Raw genomic sequence first — 17,934 nt, forward strand, 5'->3', positions numbered from 1 at the left:
CTATACTAAAGACATCTAAATATTGTTGATTCAAAGAATATCTAATTTGAATATCTAATATTCTACTATAACATCATCAGATTATTGAAATTTGCAGCTTTAAAATGTTTCTTTTTATTAATTTGTGTGTGTGTCTTTTTGAGACAGGGTCTCACTATACAGTTCAGGCTGGCCTTGAGCTCACTTTGTAGCCCAGGCTGGTCTCAAATTTGCAATGATCCTCCAGCCTCAGCCTCTGGAGAGCTGGGATTACAAGTGTGCACCACCACACCCAGCAAAAATATTTCTTTTTAGACTTCGGATATAATGATCTTATAAGAGGAACTTTGTAAGTAACTAGACAAAAGCCAGGCATGATGCTGCATGCCTATAATCTCAGCACTCAGCAGGCTGAGGCCAAAAATCAAAAGTTCAAGTCCAACCTGGACAATTTAGTAATTTAGCAGGACCCTGGCTCAGAAAATAATGAGAAGGCTTGGATTCAATCCCCTATACAGGATAAAAGAAAGAGAAATCCTCTGTAAGCCCAAAGCTTTCCATGAATAAGTGGTGATAGATGTCCAAGGGAAAGGGTTGTATTCCATGTCTCTGGCACGCTGGGTGCAGAAGAAGGGAAAGATGTGTTGATAATGTTAGGAAGTCTGTACTATTGGTCTGTATCTGCAGCAGGAACTTAACTTCCAAGGAAAATGGGAAAATTACAAACCACTTTCTACCCTGTAATCTTAGAGGGAGAGATGCTTTCTGCTATATAAGGTAGGATGAGATTTAATTGCATTTACATCTTAATCTGAGATGATATCCGGTAATCCACCCCTCTTTCAAACTATTCTGTTAGCTCCTGAAGGAAGGAAGTAGGTGTTACACACGTTCATATTCAGAATGTAGTACAGTGTTTGGCATACAATACAAGCTTAGCAAGTGTTCACTGAATGAAGACATGAGGAGACATGAGACTCATATTCTGGCCAGTGACAGAATGGCATGAAGTCAAGCATCACCATAACTGCGATTTCCCATCTGGAACTACAACTCGGTTTACTCTTAGCCATACCTGCCTCTGATCTCCAGGTGGCAGTATTTTCCCATAGTAAATTATTTTGAAATATCAGGTCTCATTAACTTTTTGACAAAAGAGAAGTGCATTAAAAAGGGAATTCTGTTCTGTAGCTTATTTCTGTAATTGTACAGAGCCAAATGAATGATAAAATGTAATTACATGAGATCACGGATTTCTCCCTCAGTTTCAACACAAGGGACAATTACTGGTAGTAATTCTACCAGTAGAATGGGCAGTTTCCAAAACCTAAAAGTATATACAAATTGTTGTACTGCTTTTTAAAAATTATATAAAAAACACATGTGTTTCCTCAAAGTGTAAAAATATAGGTGTGAGGTAGTATTAGAAATAAACATATTCCTCTCCCAACAAATAGGGTTGACCAGTTTAAATACAAAATGGTCAGTTTGAAATTTTTTTTTTTTTTTTGAGACAATTTCTCACTGCATACCCCAGGCTGGCCTCAAACTCCCAGGGATTCTCCTGCCTCAGCCTCCTGAGTACTGGGATTAGAGGAGTGTGTCACCAAAATTCAACCGGAGAGCTCTTATTTTTCTTTGCTAAATCTAGTGATCCTACCAACAAAAATTTTATAGTTGTTAATTCCAACAGGAACAGAACTTCACCAGACTTGCAAGGCAAAGATGGTGCTTCCTTATTTGCAGAGGTAGAAGGAAGTAGCTGGTAGGGTTTCCTTCCTTCTGACTTAGCTGCTGTTTGTATTGTACCCAAGTGGATTAGCTAGATGGCTGAGTGACATCTTGAGGGACATGCAGTTACATATAGCAAATGCAGGCAGTAAAGCCTAAAGAAGCTCTACTACGAAAGCACTCTGTTTTATGCAACTTGTGGGTCGGTTGCAGGTATAGCTCAGTGGAAGAGTGCAAGAGGGCTCCTATGCAAGAGATCCGGGCCCAGTTCCCAGCACTAAAACAAAACAAAAACAAAAAACTGAAGCCTGTGAATATCAAGCAAGGAGATACTAGACTCTTCACCTCTGAGTCATACTTTTCAGCAGAACCTGATGCATAGCAGCTATGGCAACAGAAATTCAGAGTCCACCAAAAGGTGTACACACACCTCAGCAGTTCGCCCTATTAATAAATGTCTGAAAGCTCATGGTCAGCAGCTGGAGAACCTCTTGTACTTGTAGAGGCCAAAGGAAACGTGTATGAATCTCATGGTGTCTCAATAAAGTTAGTATTAAAATATTTATACGTATTTTTTTTTCCTGGTGTATACATGTTTTGGTGGTCTCCATAGGTGAATTGCTCACGAATTTAATCCTATTGTCGCCGTGGGTGGTGGGGCCCTGAAGGAGTGAACACAGTGAACAAAGAACTGAAGGTGGCCGCAACTGTGGAAGAAGCAGGAGAGTTTAGCGCGGTTTAAAGAGGCGCCTGTGTACTCAGAGCGAGCTGGCTCCCGAGATGCAAAGGGAACCCGCAGGGCTGCTGAGTGCCCATGTCCAGGGCGCCTCCCATTGGGTCTTTAGGACGTGACTGAACGTGTGATTGGTAGGGCACCGAGTGACGTCACTGCATCTACAGGGCAGTCCTTTCCCATGTTTCCCTCTGTTACTATGAGATGTGTAAAATATAATCCATGCGCAGGAACCTTCAAGGAACTCCAGGGGATGAGAGGTTAGGGAGAGGCCGGTGCCCCTGTTTCCTTGTTTGGGAGGTCCCAGGGGTCTTTGTCTTTCTTATCTCTGCGTCTAGGACAAAGGTCAGGGGGTTGGTCCTTGCTTGTTGCCCAGGTTCAGGTGAGTACAGAGGAGTTGTGCTGTAGCCCCAGTTGTACTACTTGTGTTACTACTGCAAAGAAACAATTTTCTGGTAAGTTAAATAAGGTACCATACTTTTATGTTCTTCGTATGGTTAATATAAGCCTTCCCTATCTTCAGATAAATTGCGCTTCAACATTATTTTCACAGGGCTGGGGATGTAGGTTAGTGGAGACTGCTTGTGGCTTTGGGGTTAGTCTCCAGTACTACAGAGAGGGAGTGAATTATATTTTTAAATAAATGTATGAATGTAAAATAAAATTTCCATAGAAACAGTTTTACCAGGTGATCAGATCTTTAGGTTATGTTTGAGAGAACACTCAATCATGTGTGGCTGAAACACTGTACTTGTGGTTTTAAAATAGTTGGTTTTTCTTTTCTTCTTTAGAAAAGATTATTGTAATAGTGTTTTAAAGAGTAAGAAATAAAGAGAACAAAGTTGTAAAAATATTGACTATTCATGTTTGAGGAAAAATCTATAGCTTTTTCTTTATTCTTGCCCTCTGTCAAAAAGCCATTTTAAATATTTCCTATGAACTAACCATTTAATCCTTATAATGGCTTTAGGATTATGGTCCTCCTCTACAGATGAGGAAACTGAAGCAGAGGTTAAATAGCTACCCCATGTCACACAGCTACTAAGCAATGACATGGATTTGAACTGGCCCATAGCTCTGTTGACCACTGTACACCTGTGCCTTGTTGTTCAGGTGAGCTGAGGGAATTCCGCAGGGACATCTGGTCACCTCCTGGAATAGCACTGCTATTGTTCTCTGAACCTGAAATAGCTCAGAGTGAATTCCTGGTCTTCTCCTTAAGCTAGGTATATTGTAAACACTGCTTTTGCACCTCCCATCAGAATGGAGCTGCTTCAGAGTTTGTACAGGAACAAAGGGTGTCAGAGAGTGGGAGAAAGATTGAGCCCTAGTAACTGGATATAGTTAACAAAAGGTGGAAGAGGATTAAAGCGAACACAGGAGGGAGTTGGAAGAAAGAGGTTTCAAGGGTAGAAATATTGGAGCTGAGACCCACAAAGAAAACTCACAGGGTAAATTTAACTTTGTGTGATTATCTCTAAGACAAGAAATGGAAATGGGACAGAGCCACAGGCCGCTGCTTCTTCCGTAGAGCCTGGCTGCAGGGATAATCGAAGCAGCTTCTGTCCTCCCACTCCTGTCCCAGCAGATCTCTGAGGTGGTGAGGGTGGAAGGGAAAGTGCTGGATTTAAAATTAGGGGAACAGCCAGGTGTGGTGCTGCACCCCTGTGGCACACCCCTGTAATCCCAGCACTTGGGAGGCTGAGACAGGAAAATCACCAGAAATTCTCAGCCAGGCTGGGATACCCAGTAAGTTCAAAGCCAGCCTGCACTACATAGCAAGTCTCAAAAAACAAAACAAACAACAAAAAGATTGGAGAAGAGGGTTCTGATCCTGCTGCCTAATTACTCTTTAGCCACTGGGGAATAATACAGTCTTTGAACCCTTGTTTCTTGAGCTGAGAAAAAGAGAACTGACTTTACCCACGCATGATAGTGAGGGAGGGTGAGGTGAGGCTGTACATGTAAGGGCGCTGAGTGCAAAGCATGCTGGGAGAGGGCAGGGCTGGTCCCTCCCATGGCCGATAGAGGTCAGTATTGAGCATGCACTGTCCCATAGCTCAGTACTCACGGCCCATGAGTAGACACAGACACATGATACCATCTCTAATTCTCCACCAGTGATCTATTTGTTTGCTTATTGCCGGTACCAGGGCCTTCCCACTGAACTACATCCCCCACCCTTTTAAAATTTTTTTTATTTTGATACAGAGTCTTGCTATGTCGCTAAGTTGCCTGGGTTGGTCTGAAATTTGCGATCCTCCTGTGTGTGTGATAATGTGTTAGTGCCAGCCAGGTGTTTGGGTGCAGAGACGGCAGCTTGGGTGCACACCCCAGTTCCAGCTGTGTCAGACCAGCCGTATCACTTGACCTGGGTGCCCCCTTTCTCTCCTGGGAAGTGTGAGCCAGAAGAGGACCCTCCCCGGATGCTCCTGTGACACTGGGCACCTCGTCTAGGGAGCTTGTAGCCTAACAAGGAAGACAGGTTTTGTAAACAAGTGACTGGAATGCCTGTGACAGGTGCAGTCACAGAGATGGAAACAACTCGTGCTCTCCCTGGCCAGAGAGGGCAGTGTGGAGAGAGACTAACCTGGGATGACAGGTGACTCCCAGGGGTGGACCACGCAGACTGTTCTTGGAGGCCCTGCTGCGATGCTGTGCCTGCCACGTTCTGTTCCCTGACTGAGGGTGCCCTTCCGGAGCTGAGAGGCTCTTCAGCGCGCCAGTGACGGTGCTGAGCTCAGTGTGACAGCAAGAGCAGCCAGGTGAATCACACAGGTAAGTTCGGCAGCTCAGCGCAGTCAGTACCAGTGACTCTCACGGCCAGTCTCGCCTGAGCCTTCGAACACCCTTAGGGGGCAGTGTCTTCAATCACTTTTTAATAAGGACACTGAGGGCACAAGACACTGAAGAGCCTCCCCCAAGGCTCACCACTGGTTAGCAGCACGGCTCAGCCACCTCTGGTGAAAACCAGACTCCAGGTCTTATGGTGTTTATAAAAATTTCGAAGTTAACTCCTTAGTGAGTTATTTTTGCAGCTGTTCCTTAAAAAAAAAAAAAAAAAAGGGGGTAAAAGAATATCTTGTTGTGCAATTGAACTCACTGTGTAGCTTGCACTAGCCTCAGACTCAAAATCTTCCTGTCTCAGCCTCCCCAGTGGGGAATTACAGGCATGCGGTACCATATCCCACTCACTCTTTAAATAGCTTAAAAGAGCATTTTCCTCATATGTACCCTACTAGCCTTAACTCCTTGCTTATTATAAGACCCCAGTATTATACAGTACACATTGACTTATTTTTCTAAGTTGAAAAAGTAATGTTTATTATAGAAAATTAGGTAGCAAGACCCTGTTTCAAAAAAAAAGAAGCCGGGTGTGGTGGTAAGCGCCTGTAATCCCAGCACTCGGGAGACTGAGGCAGGAGGATCATTGCGAGTTTAAGACCAGCCTGGGCTACAAAGTGAGCTCAAGGCTGGCCTGAACTGCATGGCGAGACCCTGTCTCAAAAAGACAAACAAACAAAACAAAACAAAAAAAAGAAAATCATAAAATATCATCAACATAATGATAAAGAAATTACCCATAATCTCACATTCTAGGGGAAAACTTTAATCAGCAGAATATATCCTCTTATGATTCCATTTATATGTCCTTCTGGAAAAGTCAGAAACTATAGAGGAAGAAACTCTGTTTGCCAGGGTCTGTCCTACAAAAGGCATGAGGACTGATGACTATGTCCTCAGTCTTGACTGTGGAGGAGATAACACAACTGTGTGTGTGTGTAGGACTTGGGGATCAGGGGTTCAATCCAGAACCACACACATGCTAAGCACATACTCTATCATACAAATATATATTTATATAAATATATATAATGTATATAGTGTGTATAATTACAGAAAGTGGCACCTCAGTTCATGAACTTGACTCCAGGATTCTGGTCACAAACCAAGTTGGATGGGAATGGAACTGAATTCAATGGTCAGGGTCAGTGTAGACCATATGGGGGAATTTGATTCGGTTCTCGTCCAGTTCAGTTTAAAACCAAAATTGTGGAAGGAATTGAGTTTGTGAACCAAGGTACCACTGTGTATAAATTATAGTTCAGTAAATCTGATTACAAAAATTATCAACTTAGCATACATATCTCTGTACTCTTCCTTGTCTATATTATAAACATATATTCTAAAATAGTTATTATATATATACATTTTTTCTTTTTTTTTGACATAGGGTTTGCTACATAGTTCAGACAAGCTCTGAACTCACCATGCAGCCCAGGCTGGCCTCAAACTCATGGCAATCCTCCTGCTTCAGCCTCCCAAGTACTGCGATTATAGACATGCGTCACCATGCCTGGCTATTAAAATATATTTTATGTTTAAAAGCATTTCTATTTTTTTTTTGTACTGGGAATCAAACTCAGGACCTTGCGCTTGCCAGGCAGGTGCTTGTACCACTGAGCTATATCCGCAGCCCTAAAAGCATTACTAGATTTTCAGAAAAATTGGAAAGACAGTACAGAGTTTGCACAGTCCTACATACATTACAAACATCTCGCATTAGCATAGTAATTTGCTACGATTAATGACCCAGTGCAGACACATCATTAACTAATGTCCCAGGATCACCCAGTTTGTGATGCTGTTACAGAATGTCCTTTTCTCTTTCAGAATCCCAGCGGGTCACCGCATAGCTGTTGGTTGTCTTATTTCCTTAAGCGTCTCTTGGCACTTTCCTTGTTGGGGTGACCTTGACAACTCCGAGAAGTAGTGGTCAGTGCAGTGTGCGATGGCCCACCGCTGGAACTCGTCTGTTTTTCCCCAGTGTTAATCTGATATTTCAGATTTTCGGAGAAAGGCTATAGAGGCTGGTTTCAGCACAGCTATATTTTTACCTATACTCTTTTGTTTGTTTGTTTGAGACAAAGTCTCACTATGTAGCCCAGGCTTGCCTCAAACTCACAGCGATCCTCCTGCCTCAACTTCTCAACAGAATTTTAAAAGTTTACACTCAAAGAAATAAGAGTATAGGCCCTCAGGAGGGAGAGACTATTGTTTTGTTTTGAGATAGGGTCTCATTTTGTTGCCTAGGCTGGCCTTGAACTTCTAGGCTCAAGCAATCCTCTCGCCTTAGCCTCCCAAGCAGGGATGATAGCTATGTGCTGCTGCATCCAACTGTGTGTGATATTTTATCACCTACTTTTTCCACTCAAAAATGTGTCAGAAACATGTTTTCTACTCACTACATTAAAAATATGTTCTTCTCAATGACGATATTAATATTCTATTGTATGACTGCAGCAAAATTAGTTGAACCAATCCCCAGTACAGGCAGCCATAGCTATTCACTGCAGTGATGTGCATGTGCAAGCATCTCTGTTGTTTTTGTTTTTGTTTTTTTTTTGTCTTTTTGAGACAGGGTCTCACTATGCAGTTCAGGCTGGCCTTGAGCTCACTATGATTAGCCCAAGCTGGTCTCAAACTTGCAACGATCCTCCTGCCTCAGCCTCCTGAGTGCTGGGATTACAGGCGTGCGCCAACATGCCCGGCTTCATTTTTGTAACTGTATGTTTAATTTCTTAGGATAATGGGGAGCCCTATGACTGCCGATGCAGACTGTCTTCATTTTTAAAGGCTTTTAATACATAATACCAAATTATCTTCCAGAATAGTAATTTCTAATTTGAGCTTTAGCAATAATATTTCAGCACTCTGATCTTTGCTGGGTAGAAATATTGAATATCACTGTTGTTCTTTTCAATCTTGGTCAATGGTAGTAGAGAAGTGTATGATGTTATGTTGTATTTAAATTGTTTCCCTATTGATATGTTTCTGCCAGTGAGCTCCTAAGGGAAAAAGACCACTGATACTTTGGGCCGTACCCAGGATCTAAATTGCTGCCAAAAAGGAAATAGCACTTCAAGGCAGGGAGAGAGGAAGCCGGGCAGGAGCTGAATCCCGGGTGACTGTGTGATCCGACAGTGGGTCTGTGCTGCTGACGGGGAGGGTCTCCCCTCACCAGGAGCAGTTGTCCCTTTCTGGGCCAGGCCCATCTGTTATATAAGCTGAAGGTGTGTCTCTCCAGGTGTGAGCTAGACCAGGGACGAGAGAATCTGTAGGCGACCAAAGGAAAGGAAATAAGATCTTGCCATTTTCTTCCAATAACAGGAACAATTGCTGGGGATTTATTTTACCACCTCTGAAAAACAGGATCACTTTACATTTCCTTTCAGCTATAGTGCCACTCGTGTGTTTCCACGTAAGAGCTTTTAGAAGTGCTCAGGTGTATTGGGGATTTTCAGATCTTTTACTTTCAGTCAATATAATCTTGTATTTGTGACCTTGCTTATCCATGGTCTTTGCAGGCAAAAAGTTTATTCTCTTTTCAGCATACTTCTCTAACATTTTATTTATTTGCCTTATTGAGGTGGAGGTTGTGACAGGGTCTCACTAGGTAGACCAGGCTGGGCTGGAACTCGTGACGATCCCCCTGCCTCAGCCTCCCAAGTGCTGGGATTACACATATGTCCCATCACGCCCAGTGCCAACATTTAATTTATAACCATCCTTATCAAACCTTGACTTTCTTCCTTTCTCCGTACTTTTTTATTCCTAAGTCTCAGTGTCAAAAGTAAGTGTATTAGACAGTCGTAGTAATAAATGTTACTGTTTCAATTTATCACTGGAAGAGGATCCTACAAAAAAAGGAATGTGTTTTCATGCTACATTCTGGAGTTTTCTTTTCCAGCTTCACAAGTTTGACTCATTGCATAAGGTCTGCAGGAAGAAAAATATTCCTCCAGTCTCGATGGCAAGGGAGCAGATTTCTGTATTTGTGACATTTTTCGATGTTCAGCAGGACACATTCTGGAGAGGACGCTCTTTAGAGAATGCCCACCTCTAAGAATGTCCGCGTATCTTCCTGGGACTCCACGCCCCCCACTGACCCTGTGACCTCTCCCCGGGGAGCGGGCGACCTTACCATTCTTCCAGTTGCTGTGATGGAGAGCAGGCCCCTCACTGTAAGCCAGGCTTTGTTTTCTGCCAAGTAGAACAGCCGTTTCCACAAATTTAACAATATCATAAAAAGAGAAAGACAGACCCTAGCACAAATTAGGACAAGATGAAGAGAAACTCCGAGAGCCGAGATGTTTCTGGAGCTCCCAGTACTGTGGTGTTAAACTTAATTTTATGTGCTGGATCTTGTTTATGGCAGATAATGAATCTCTTCATAGCTAAATCTTATCAGCAGAAGGAACTAATTGATACTGTTTTATTAGCTAAAAAGAAGATTTACAGGATGGAGATAAAAAATGGAAACAAGTATTTCTTAGCAAAACAAACCATTGTTCCTAATTCTTCATCAATTAATTTATCACAGAACTGTTTTTCCTTTGTACAGATGTGAGCTATAGGCATCATAATTTTTTTTTTTGTTGTTGTTGTTGTTTGTCTTTTTGAGACAGGGTCTTGCTATGCAGTTCAGGCTGACCTTGAGCTCACTAGGTAGCCCAGGCTGGCCTTGAACTCATGGCAGTCCTCCTGCCTCAGCCTCCTGAGTACTGGCATTGCAGGAGTGTACCACAATGCTAGCTTTAAAAATTTTTTTTATATTGCCTTTTTTCTCTCTCTCTTTTTTTTTTTTTTGATAGTGGAAATTGAACCCAGGGCCTCGCATGTGCTAGGCAAGTGCTCTATCACTGAGGGCATTCTTGGCCTTTTTAATTTTTATCTTGAAAAAGGGTCACCCTAAGTTGCCCAAACGGGTCTTGAACTTTGACCTTCTGTCTTAATTTCCTGGGTATCTAAGAGGGCAGATGTGTAAACCATACCCAACACTGTCTGGGTTGGTGACTTAGAAATTATTATTTCTTTTCATTAAAACATTACTGTGAGCCAGGTGTGTTGGCACATGCCAGTAATATCAGTACTTGGGAGGCTGAGGCAGGAGGATGGCTATGAGTCTGAGGCCAGTCTGGGCTATATAGTGAGATCCTGCTTCAAAAAAACCAAACCAAACCGACCACCTCAAGCAAACAAGCAAAAAATTATTCTGAGGCCCTGGGTTCAGTTCCCAGTGCCACAGGAAGAAAGTTTATCAGTAGTGTGAGGCCCTGGATTCAATCTTCAGCCCCTGAAGTTAATAAACACAAAAATTTTAAACATTACCAATAATCATCATTATATTTTAAAAGGTGATAGTTTCTACTAAAGGTAAATTAGTTTATGTTCAAATAGCACATTTTTTGGTTATTTTATTTAATTAATTAATTTATTTATTTATTTTTCTCCAGTACCTAGAATTGAACTCACCACCTCAGGCTTGCCAGGCAGGCGCTGTGCCGCTGAGCTAAATCCCCAGCCCCCATTTTTGGTTCTTTTAAATAAGTTATAGCTGTTGTTTAGTGAAGAATGCTCAGACGACCTTACTATCAACTCTAGTAATGTAGAACCCAGAATCAAGGTAAAATGAATAGACGTCGAATGAGATCTGATGTGGGAATCAGTGACGAAATTAAACATTACTTAGATTATCGGCATGGTCCGCCTGAGACTATCATAGAGAAGGAAGGAAGACCACGAGAACTGAGTTTCAAGAAGCAGTGCCTTACTCTTCCTGTCTGCAAAGGATCAAGCTTGGTAAGGAATCCGGAGAGTTTCCTTGACAAGCCAGGGAAGGGCTTTGGGCTCACTGGAACCTTAGGCATTTCGCCGTCAATTGGTAGTAGTCAGACGTGTAGGTAAAATAAAAGGAACGTACTGACTGAGTCCCATGTATTTCACTCCAGAGCCTTCAGCCCTTTAAAATAACAAGCATACGACTGCGGCACTGAAACTTTAGGGTGTGAAGCTGAGAATACAGCGTTCCCTCTTTCAAAGTACTTCAGAAGTGGGGTTTCCCAGCCCTGTTGAGGGAGTGGCGGCTCCGAACGATTTCAGCCTCGTCAAATGTTTGGATTGAGCAAGAACTTCAAACGGAATGGGAACTCCGGCGTGTGTAAGTCAGTCAAGAGTACTTGGACAACTGTGTAAACTCAAGATGTTAGAGTAAAAATTGTCCGCAGTGAACAGCGAGAGAACAGAGGTACTCCCTGTTGCTGGGTGCTGTTTCCCTCAGGTCGGTGCCTTGCTAGAAAGTCCTGCCCTTCCCTGCGTCTTAGGTGTCTCCCAGATCGGCTTGTGGAGCTCTGGTGTTCCACAGATAGTCACAGATCTTGCTGAAAGTAGATGCCTGTGAACTTTCCCCAAGATGTATTTAAAATCATACATGTAAGACAACTTCTGACCATCTTTAATAATTAATGGGATCATTTGTATTGAGCACATTCTCAATGGGGCCGTAAGTTGTACATCTCACCGTCCAGCAGCTCTGACTTAATTTAATTAGTAAAAAGACTGGTAAAAGTGATCAGATCAGTTTTAACATGAGCAGCACAGTTGCCTGATGGGACGGTCATGTAGGTGGTTCAAGCTGGCAGAATGTGTTAAGAAATGGAATCGCAAGGTATGTTGACATCAGGCTGGGGATATAGCTCAGTGGCACAAGCGCCTGCCTGGCAAGTGCAAGGTCCTGAGTTTGATCCTCGGTACCGTAAAAAACAAAACAAAAAACATATGTTGACATCAAAAACCACTGTTTGAAAAGTTAAAAGAACAACAAACAAACAAAAAATCCCACCCAGATGCGCAGATGTTCCCCTGTAATCCCACCACCCTGGGAGGCTGAGGCAGGGGAATTGCAAGTTCAAACCCAGCCCAGATAATTTAGCAATTTAGTGAGATTTTATCTCAAAGTAAAAAATAAAGGGTTGAGGATGCAGCCTAGTGATGAGGCCTTGGACTCAATCTCCAGTAACAGGAGGAAAAAAAAAAAAAGCAAAGCAATAAAGATCACAGAAGACACAGAACTGAGAACAGACGGCCATCCAGAATATTAAAACATGAGCAAAAGGCCACGCCTTGTTTCCTCCTCAGTGGCCTGCTCGGCAAAGCTACTTCCTTTCCTACCTTCACTAGCCCTCACTCACTCTGCAGCGCACACTTCTCTTCCTACTTTTAGTACCTTTCATAAACATCCAACCTCGCTGAAAAAAGGTGAGCCAAACATGCAAATGGGTCATTCCCAGAGGACAAAATTGAAGTGGTCAATAAGCACACGGAAAGATTTTCAAGCTCATTAGGAGACACAAATAGAAGTCAAGTGGAACGCTGTGTTTTACCATGGTTGTCAACAAACGGTTGACTGACGATACCAACTGCTGTCAAGAAAGTGAACAGAAGTCTCAGGTTTTGTACGTAGGGGGTACAGCTAAGCACTAAGTGGGAGAGCTGACTGGTAATGTCTGGAGCATTAAAGATGGGCTTAACTCATTCTTTAGAACTAGGTAAACTCCACGGACACAAGGAAATACACAAAAGTGTGCATTGCACCATTACTTATAACAGCAAAACGTGGAAGCAACACACATACCTAAATGTGCCTGAGTAGAACAGGTAGGTTGTGAAATATTCATTCATGAGTATCTATGAGCCCCTGCTGTTCTGAGTACTGGGATTGTAACAGTGAACAAAACAAAAATATCCACTTTTACACGGCTTCCAGTTTACAAGCATGTGTGAAGCGCAGACTTTTTTTTCCTGTCAGGGAATCCAAGGCCGCTGTGCCCCGAGGCTACCTCCCCAGCCCTTTTCAACTTTTATTTTGAGACAGAGCCTCACTGTTGTTGTTCAACTGTCCTCAAACTTGCCACCCTCCTGCCTCAGCCTCCTCACTAGCTGAGATTAGTCATGCACCACCGTGCCTGGCTCAGACAATTATTTTTAAGTAAGAAAAATGACACGTCAGAGATGCTGCTATGTGATATGGAGAAGAACCCTGCGGAGAAGGAGGATGGGGGAGTCTGCCGGTGGCAGTGGCGAGGGAAACCCCCTGTGAAGGTGACACCTGACCACGGCCTAGCGTGGGGAGGGAGTGAGCCCTGCAGAATGGCAGGGAAGAGCGCCTGAGACCCAGGGAACTGCCTGCAGGCAGCTCCGCCCAAGCCCAGTCTGAGCACCGCTACTCTGACCCCGGGGGACAAACACACTTCTCCAGGCACCGCTATAACCTTTCTACACATATTTCAACATTCAAGGCTCTAGTCTTCTTAGGAAGGCACAAATATTCAGCCCCATTTCATAGAAGAGGAAACTGAGTCACAGGGGGTCAGTCGGTCCAAATCGGTAGGTCGGGTATTTGGTTTAACCCCAAGCCAACTGGGCCAACTCTCCTGCTGCTGGGTGGGCTGCTGCCTTTGTCTCTCAGGAGCATGCCCGCTGGTGCCCTCCGCCTGTCCCAACACCCAGGCTGTGCCTTGGGTCACCTGCTGGCCAGTTCATGGTGGTCACCCAGGACATGGTTAGCCTTCTCCTCTGGAAGCCGAGAGGGGATAAGTAGCCTTTATTCCTGAAATGGGCATTCTGGAGGTGAGTTGCAGTGGAAAGATCGCAGTGATTTGGGGACCAACCAACTTGAAAAGCACTCGGATCCTGTGAAATGTGCAGTACTGTCTTGGTCATAATCTACGGTGTGAGGTGCAGTTGTTCTGTTAAAAAAGGGAAAACAAATGAAGAGGTAGATGATGCAGCCCCGGATAGGAGGCCCTGGCCCTCCTATCATACCACCAGTAACTTCATAGTATCCGAGTGCTGTGGGGGAAAGACCTCTTCTCAAGTGAAAATGTTTTTGTATGTTATTTTATATAACAAAACCTTTATGGATAGATAACAAAAATATACAATGGGAGATATTTAACATATGTAATGTGTTTTTCATAAAATGTTTTGGTTTTCTATGAGTAGATGTGTTGAAAATGAGGAAAACGCACATTTTAAGCATTTGTTTGTTGCTTCGTTTGAGACAAGGTTTCACTGTGTAGTCCAGGCTGGCCTCAGAATCACAGCAATCCTCCTGACTCAGCCTCCCAAATGCTGGGATTGCAGCCATGTGCCTTCACACCCCTCTTATTTTAAGCATTTCTTGCAGCTCGTCTGAGGGTGCACTCTCAGCTGCCTCCTGTAGTCCAGCCAGTGTCCTGGCCGTCCCATAGCACTTGTCAGACTCTGACACGTTCAAAAGCTTTGCATTCCCAATGGTCCTCCATCAGCATGTTATAAGGTTAAAACACACTCTGGGATCCATTAGCTGTAGAAGCAGCGATCAGAGCACTCAGTCGAAGAGGTCAGAGCCCTCATGCATGACCCAGGCACCTTCCAAAACCTCACCTCTGAACGCTTACGTGTTGAGAACCAACCCTTTAACACATGAGCTTTGGGGGGACATTTCATCCGCAAACGGTAACACCCTCCGTATCTTCATAGGCCGGTTCAGAACAGAATATTGAGCGTAACCGTGTTATGATCTGATTCTAAGACCTCGGGAAGGAGAGGGGAGAATTTTAGATGCCGTGTGTACACACGCAAGCTCTGTCCGGCAGGGCAGCTGTTCTCAGCTTGAACAGCTCTGCTATTGGCATAGAACACTGGTGGTACTGCTCCTGAACCAACATTAGAGGGGAGGAAGGGCGCGATCGCAGCTTCATTCTAAGTCATTTATTCAACGCATGCTGATGTGAAGGCCTTGAGCTCACAGCCATCCCCCTACCTCAGCCTCGTGGGTGCTGGGATTGCAGGCGTGTGCCACCACACCTGGCTGTTATTTCGTATTACAACCCAGAAGGAAGGGTATCCTTGCCCCTGTTCTGAGGGACCTGAGCGATGGAGAGATGAAATTGCCCTTTCGACCCAGAGCTTGTAACTAATGGAGCAGTGACTCAGCTCTAGGCAGGCTGTTGTCAGAACCTCAGCTTTGAGTTTAAGCTTGTGCAATCTTAGTGGTTTATCATACATTCCTTTATGCCTGAGGCCTGCAGGGTTCAGTAAAAGTTTAGCAAATGTTTCAGCGAGGTGGTTCTTACTCCATTTCTCCCGCCTCTTTCCAGTCACATTTGTTTCCTGTTCAGATTTTGGAAAATTTACCTACCTCCCATTCTCTGGTCTTCTGGGGAATTTGGTCTTTTAAAAAATTACTCTTTCACTGGGCGTGGTGGCTCATGCCCCTAATCCCAGCACTTGGGAGGCTGAGGCAGGAGGATTGTTGCGAGTTCGAGGCCAGCCTGGGCTACAAAGTGAGCTCAGGGTCAGCCTAAACTGCATAGCGAGACCCTGTCTCAAAAAGACCAAAAAAAAAAAAAAAAAAAAAAAAAATTGCTCTTTCATGAACATTCCCATGAGAAATTCTAGTTGACGTTTGGCGGTATGGCTTAGCTCTGAAATGGCACCCAAAGCTTCATGGGGAATTGGATTGTGGTGATCATAGCTGGCTTGCTCTTGGGAGCCAGGCCTAGTCTGAGGAGGAGGTCACTGGGACGGGGGGGCTACAAGGGTTTATCTCCCTCCCCAGCTCCTCCCTGCCCTCTCTGCTTTCTAGGTGCCATGATGTGAGCTACTTTTCCTCCACCATGTCTCTCGGCCTTACTGTTTCTTCTTTGGAGCTGGCCTACTGTGGACTGAAACCCGAGCTAAAACAAAGCTCTGCTCCTTAAATTGAGGGCGAAGGGTATTTTTCCTAGCAATGAGAAAGTGACTAAGACATTTGGGTTCCCCAAAAACATATTTGTATTCTCTTGTGTTTGTATATGTGTGTGTGTCTTGGGGAATCAAATCCAAGGCCTCAAATATGCTAAGCAGGCACTCTATCCCTGAAAAACACCCCTACCCTTTTATTCCTTTTTTTTTTGAGACCCGGTCTCACTATGCAGTTAAGGCTGAACTTGAGCTCACTTTGTAGCTTAGGCTGGTCTTGAACTCACAACCATCCTTCTGCCTCAGCTTCCCAAGTTCTGGGATTGCAGGGGTGCGCCACCACACCCAGCTTTATTCCTTATTTTAACATTAGATTCCACACACATCAAATACATTAAATGTATGTTGAGCATATCTGGCTGGTGGAATTCTGAGTGACTTTTATGTTCTTTGAACTTTATCTTCCAAGTTCTTTTAGTAAATATGATACTTTTATGATCAAGAATGTAATGAACATGTCACAAAACGGTTGAGCCTCCATAATTTTGTGTTTTTCTACCTTGCTACATTTTAAACACATTCCCATCTTGTTGCTACTACAGTGGCTTCACCCTATTTCATAACCTGAATATTTGCTGTTTACTTTGCCAGTATCTAGCCACCCTCTGCTCTCCCTGCCCATACTTAAATTGTAAGAAACAATGCCACAATACATGGCCTTGGGATTAGGGTCTAGGGATTTAGCTGAGCGGCACAGCGCCTGCCTGGCAAGCGCAAGGTCGTGAGTTTGATTCCTGGTACCAGAAGAAAAACCAAAACAAACCCAAACAAACAAAAAAACAAAAATGGCCTTGGGACTAAACACTACCTGTTTTTATTATTTCTATAGGATACATTTCTTGTCATGAAACTGCTGGGTTTGCAGGTTTTTAGAGCAAATTTTCATTTTGTACATGTGCCAAATTTCCCTCTAGAAAACTTGAACTGCTTTTTCTCCCTCTAATAGTAATGTTTGTGGTTGTTTGTTTTTTGGTTGTTTTTGAGACAGGTGCAGGCTGGCCTTGAACTCACTATGTAGCCTATGCTGGCCTCAAATTCCCGGTGATCCTCCTGCTTCAGCCTGCTGAGTGGGATTACAAGAGCACACCATCTCCCCAGGCACCAATTATTTATGTATGCCTGTTTTTTTTTTCTTTGCTAAGGAATGAACTCAGTCTTTACACTGAGCTATGTCCCCGACTTTTAAAAACATGTTTTCGCTTTGAGACAGGATCTTGCTCAGTTGACCAGTTGCTCAGGCTGCGCTCAAACTTGCAGTCCTCCAGCCTTGACCTCTCAAAGTGCTGGGGTTACAGGCGTGCACCCCCATGCCCAGCTTGCCTTATTATTTTGTATGGTTATCTTTCCTAGTTTCAGATTTCTCGTGTGTTTTGTTTATTGTGGGGTTTTGTTCATTTGTTTATCTACTTACCCTCAAGTCAGAGGGACGAACTATACTTACCTTTCGGTTCATGATACATGACGCTCTCATGTGGTGGCTATATATGCCTCCCCCGCCAGGGTCTTTTTCCTCCAATTTTATCCTGTAACTACCTGTAACCCTGGGTCCTGACTCTAAAGCGTGATGTTATTAATACAGATATATTCTTTGAAGATGTACATCACAGGGGCTAAGGATTTAGCTCAGCAGCACAGTGCCTCCCTGGCAAGCGCAAGGTCATGAGTTCGATTCCCGGTACCAGAAAAAACCCCAAACAAACAAAAAAAAGGTGTACATCATGAATGGCATCTTAATGTGTGCAGTTGTTTTGAATTTATTTACTTTCATTGTACTGGAGACTGAGCCCAGGGCACTCTACTAGTGAGCCATATCCCCAGCCCTTTTTGCTTTTTATTTTGAGACAAGGCCTCACTAAGTTGCTCAG

Source organism: Chinchilla lanigera, unplaced genomic scaffold (assembly GCF_000276665.1).
Source record: "Chinchilla lanigera isolate Chin_1 unplaced genomic scaffold, ChiLan1.0 scaffold00035, whole genome shotgun sequence".
NCBI lineage: Eukaryota > Metazoa > Chordata > Mammalia > Rodentia > Chinchillidae > Chinchilla > Chinchilla lanigera.